The 6,112-nt window shown below is 40.2% G+C and overlaps 1 non-coding gene across 1 annotated transcript; it reads left to right on the top strand.

Annotated features, from left to right (window-relative positions):
• The first annotated feature begins 3,384 nt into the window (after positions 1–3,384).
• On the top strand, positions 3,385–3,491 carry LOC127691801 (U6 spliceosomal RNA). Its single transcript, XR_007979375.1, has one exon. It is a non-coding gene; the product is annotated as a U6 spliceosomal RNA (small nuclear RNA).
• The last annotated feature ends 2,621 nt before the right edge of the window (positions 3,492–6,112 follow it).

Raw genomic sequence — 6,112 nt, 5'->3', positions numbered from 1 at the left:
CAATGGATTCATGAAATTCTTAGGCAAATGGATGGACCTAGAAAATACCATCCTGAGTGGGGTAACCCAATTACAAAAGAATACACATGGTATGTACTCACTGATAAGTAGATATTAGCCCAGAAACTCAAAATACAATAACCAAGATACAATTCATAGACCACATGAAGCTCAAGAAGAAGGAAGATCAAAGTGCAGGTGCTTCAGTCCTTCTTAGAAGGGGGAACAAAATACTCATGGAAGGAAACATGGAGACAAAGTGTGGAGCAAAAACTGAAGGAAAGGGCATCCAGAGACTGCCCCACCTGGGATCCATCCTATATACAGTTACCAAACCCAGACACTCTTGCGGATGCCAAAAGAGCATGCTGACAGGAACCTGGTATAGCTGTCTCTGGAGAGGCTCTTCCAGAACCCGACAAATATAGAGGGGGAAGCTCTCAGCCAACCATTGGAATGAGAACAGGGTCCCCAATGGAGGAGCTAGGGAAAGGACTAAAGTTACTGAAGGGGTTTTCAACCCCATGGAAAGAACAACAATATCAATCAACCAGATCCCCTCAAGCTCCCAGGGACTAAATCACCAACCAAAGAGTATATATGGAGGGACCCATGGCTGCAAAGGATGGCCTTGTTGGGCATCAATAGGAGAAGAGGCCCTTGGGCCTATAAAGGCTCAATGCCCCAGTACAGGGCAATGCCAGGACTGAAGGCAGGAATGGGTGCATTGGTTGGGGAGCACCCTTATAGAAGCAGGGGGAGGAGGAGGGGATAGAAGGTTGCGGGGGCGGGGGGGACTGGGAAAGAGGATATCATTTGAAATATAAATAAAGAAAATATCCAATTTTATAGAAAGGATACATGTGCACATGGCTAAGACTAACGCTGAAGACTGCCTTCATCATAGTAATCATAATCTTACTGACAGTATTCTTAAGTATTACACAAAACTAATTGAATTAATGGGTCCTAACCCCTGTGCTATGTCATTGGCACTATGATATTGGCATATGATATTGGCAACATGAAATATGGGTTTAGATAAGACTGTAGTAAAATGGGCAGACTATTAAGAGAATGTGTCCATTATGAGACCTGGGTATTCCTGAACATCCTTGTTGGGTGTGTCAAAGCTTAGCTTCCCTTTATTGTTAAGCAACTTCCTTAGCTATTCACAGGAAAATAAAACTCAAGGCAGCTTCAAAGCCATTGCTTCCCAGGGCAGAGGGGGAGCTGGCTTAGCTCCTATTTCTATGTAAACAGTTGAAATCTCTGCCCAGTGTACTTTTTCTATTGTACAACCTAATACATACTAGGCCCATTAAATTGCTTCTAAGGATTGAGGACCAGAAATAATTAATGGTACCATCAATGTTCTTATTATTTGTTGTGTTGTAAATAACAAATTCTCTCACTCATAGTAGTTGAAGACCCACTACTTATTGTTCATTACTAACCAACGATTCTTTAATAATAAAGAAATCATTAAACAAAATGTATTTATAATAAGACAAGTAAAGAGTGCTAAACAGAGTGTAAGATTCACTGAAGAAAATATGGGCTATAAGCAGTAAGTTTAAACAAATTATAGAAAATTAGTGAGGGAAAGTAAATACCATCTAATCATGTCTTAAAACATGTTCTTGAGACAGGGCATAGCAAGTGGAAACACTCACCCAAGTTTATCAAAACCAGATTTTAGAAAAAAATTATATGACTCCTATAATTAGAAAATTATAATTTAAAAAAATTAAATGACTCCTATAATTTGTCATTTGTAGTATATGAAATTATACCTGGCATATCATATATTGCAGAAGCCTTGGTCCTCCCTAAAGTAGCATTCAGAGGTGGTATAGTAGTTTGAATGTAATTGGTCCCCATAGTGAGTGATACTATTAGGCAGTGTGGCCTTCCAGCTTCTGGCTATTATAAATAGGGATGCTATGAACATAGTGGAGTATGTATTATTAATACATGCTGGGAAATCCTCTGGGTATATGCCCAGGAGTGGTATAGCAGGGTCCTCCAGAAGTGACGTGCCCAGTTTTCTGAGGAACCACCAGACTGATTTCCAGAGGGGTTGTACCAACTTGCAACCCCACCAGCAGTGGAGGAGTATTCCTCTTTCTCCACATCCTCGCCAACACCTGCTGTCTCCTGAGTTTTTAATCTTAGCCATTCTGACTGGTGTAAAATGAAATCTCAGGGTTGTTTTGATTCGCATTTCCCTAATGACTAATGACGTTGAACATTTTTTAAGATGCTTCTCAGCCATCCGAAGTTCTTCAGGTGAAAATTCTTTGTTTAGCTCTGTACCCCATTTATTAATAGGATTATTTGGTTTTCTGGGGTCTAACTTCTTGAGTTCTTTGAATATATTGGATATTCGCCCTCTGTCAGATGTAGGGTTGGTGAAGATCTTTTCCCCATTTGTTGGTTGCTGATTTGTCCTTTTGATGGTGTCCTTTGCCTTACAGAAACTTTGTAATTTTATGAGGTCCCATTTGTCAATTCTTGATCTTAGAGCATGAGCTATTGGTGTTCTGTTCAGGAACTTTCCCCCTGTACCGATCTCCTCAAGGGTCTTCCTGAGTTTCTTTTCTATTAGTTTCAGTGTGTCTGGCTTTACCTGGAGGTCCTTGATCCACATGGAGTTGAGCTTAGTACAAGGAGATAAGGATGGATCAATTCTCATTCTTCTGCATGCTGACCTCAAATTGAACCAGCACCATTTGTTGAAAAGGCTATCTTTTTTCCACTGGATGTTTTCAGTCCCTTTGTCAAAGATCAAGTGGCCATAGATGTGGGTATTCATTTCTGGATCTTCAATGCTAGTCCATTGATCTGCCTACCTGTCACTGTACCAATACCATGCAGTTTTTAACACTATTGATCTGTAGTATTGCTTGAGATCCGGGATACTGATCCCCCCAGACCTCCCTCAATGGAGGAATGGATACAAAAAATGTGGTATATATACACAATGGAGTACTATTCATCCATTAGAAACAATGAATTCATGAAATTCTTAGACAAATTGATGGAGCTCAAGAACATCATACTAAGTGAGGTAACCCAGTCTCAAAAGATCAATCATGATATGCACTCACTGATAAGTGGATATTAGCCTAGAAACTTGGAATACTCAATATATAATCCACATATCAAATGATGTCCAAGAAGAATGGAGGAGTGGCCCTGGTTCTGGAAAGGCTCAGTGCAACAGTGTAGGGTAATACCAGAACAGGGAAGTGGGAAGGGGTGGATGGGGGAACAGAGGGAGGGAAGAGGGCTTATGGGACTTTCAGGGAGTGGTGAGCCAGGAAAGGGAAAATCAATTGAAATGTAAATAAAAATATACCGAATAAAAATAATAAAGAAGTGCTCGTTTCGGCAGCACATATACTAAAATTGGAACGATACAGAGAAGATTAGCATGGCCCCTGCGCAAGGATGACATGCAAATTTGTGAAGCATTCCATATTTTTTACCTCAAGCAATACTACCGAGCAATAGTGTTAAAAACTGCATGGTATTGGTACAGTGACAGGCAGGTGGATCAATGGAACAGGATTGAAGATCCAGAAATGAACTCACACACCTATGGCCACTTGATCCTCGACAAAGGGGCTGAAAACATCCAATGGAAAAAAGATAGCCTTGTCAACAAATGGTGCTGGTTCAACTGGAGGTCAGCATGCAGAAGAATGCAAATTGATCCATCCTTGTCTTCTTGTACTAAGCTCAACTCCAAATGGATCAAGGACCTCCACATAAAGCCAGACACTCTGAAGCTAATAGAAAAGAAACTGGGGAAGACTCTTGAGAAGATCGGTACAGGGGGAAAGTTCCTGAACAGAACACCAATAGCATATGCTCTAAGATCAAGAATTGACATATGGGACCTCATAAAATTACAAAGTTTCTGTAAAGCAAAGGACACCATCAAAAGGACAAATCGGCAACCAACAAATTGGGAAAAGATCTTCACCAACCCTACATCAGATAGAGGGCTAATATCCAATATATACAAAGAACTCAAGAAGTTAGACCCCAGAAAAAACGAATAACCCTATTAAAAAATGGGGTACAGAGTTAAACAAAGAATTCTCACCTGAAGAACTCGGATGGCGGAGAAACATCTTAAAAAATGCTCAACTTCACTAGTCATCAGAAAATGCAAATCAAAACAACCCTGAGATTTCACCTTACACCAATCAGAATGGCTAAGATTAAAAACTCAGGAGACAGCAGGTGTTGGCAAGGATGTGGAGAAAGAGGAATAATCCTCCACTGCTGGTGGGGTTGCAAATTGGTACAACCACTCTGGAAATCAGTCTGGTGGTTCCTCAGAAAACTGGGCATGTCACTTCCGGAAGATCCTGCTATACCACTCCTGGGCATATACCCAGAGGATTCCCCAGCATGTAATAAGGATACGTGCTCCACTATGTTCATAGCAGCCCTATTTATAATAGCCAGAAGCTGAAAAGAACCCAGGTATCCCTCAACAGAAGAATGGATGCAAAAAAAATGTGGTATATATATACACAATGGATTACTATTCAGCCATTAGAAACAATGAATTCATGAAATTCTTAGGCAAATGGATGGAGCTGGAGAACATCATACTAAGTGAGGTAACACAGTCTCAAAAGATCAATCATGGTATGCACTCACTAATAAGTGGATATTAGCCTGGAAAACTGGAATACCCAAAACATAATCCACACATCAAATGAGGTACAAGAAGAATGGAGGAGTGGGCCCTGGTTCTGAAAAGACTCAGTGTAGCAGTATAAGGCCAAACCAGAACAGGGAAGTGGGAAGGGGTAGGTGGGAGAACAGGGGGAGGGAAGGGGGCTTATGTGACTTTCAGGGAGTGGGGGACCAGAAAAGGGGAAATCATTTGAAATGTAAATAAAAAATATATTGAATAAAATAAAAAAAGAAAAAATAATAAAGAAAATGTCTAATAAAAAAAGGAAGTATGGCCTTGTTGGAGTAGATGTGGCCTTACTGAAGGAACTATGTCACTGTGGAGGCAAACTTTGAGGTCTCCTATACTCAAGCTATGCCCAATGTGATACATAGTCCCCTTTTGCTGCCTGTAGATTAAGACGTAGAACTCTCAGGTCCTTCTCCAGCACCAAGTCTGCCTGTGTGCTGCCATACTCCCCATCATGATGATAATGAACTGAACCTCTGAAACTATAAGCCAGCTCCAATTAAATGTTGTGCTTTATAAGAGTTGCCACAATTGTAGTGTCTTGTCACAGCAATAAAACCCTAACTAAGGCAGGTGGCAACCTAGGATATAATAGAATGGTGAGTATTCTTGATGAATTCATTTATTGATATCCTCACCCACTGGTGAACTCACAAATTAATAATGTTATTGAGAGGTGGTGAAAAGTAGGAGCTACCCTGAGTTGAAGGAAAAGTGTCATGGAGGTACGCCCAGGAAGATTGTTCCCAACCCTTCCCTAACTCTCTGCTTCCCAAACAGCATGGGGTGATGCTCCCATTTTGCCAAAGGTCCAGAGAAGTGAGCTATCCAATCACAGACTGAAATCATAAGCCAAATTAAATCTTTCCTCCTTTAAGCTGATTTTGTCAGGCATTTTGTTACAGTGATGGAATGCTAACTTAGTAATGAATGAAGATGATTTATAAATACATCTTAGCAAATGTCATAATAAACTGGTGCTTAAAGAGAAAACCGGGCTCCTAGTGGACATCTTGACAAATTTGTTCTCATAAAAGCTTGAGTAATATATAAAGACATATAATAATTCATAAAATGAATTTTCAGGTATTAGACCAACAACAACAAAAAATGTAGGTGCGTTGTAGTAGAAGCAAATGTTATAAAAGTGGAAGAAGGAATATTGCAGGCAGGTTTATGTGGGGAGTTTGATAGGAAGACAGAGGAGGAAGTAGGGGGAGGGTCAACCAAACTGAATGATATATGAAAAGTCAGACAGAAACATGGTGAGTAGTGTGCTAACCAAATACAGTATTTTTTTTTTTAATTTGAGTGATAGTATCCTTTGTGGGTGGATAAAGCTGCTTCTAGAAGCTGTAGGTTGTTAAATAAAAATCCCAG

The sequence above is a fragment of the Apodemus sylvaticus genome, chromosome 8 (assembly GCF_947179515.1).
Source record: "Apodemus sylvaticus chromosome 8, mApoSyl1.1, whole genome shotgun sequence".
Taxonomy (NCBI): Eukaryota; Metazoa; Chordata; class Mammalia; order Rodentia; family Muridae; genus Apodemus; species Apodemus sylvaticus.
Note: the sequence above shows the minus strand (reverse complement) of the source record. Positions and strands in the feature narration are given on the sequence as shown.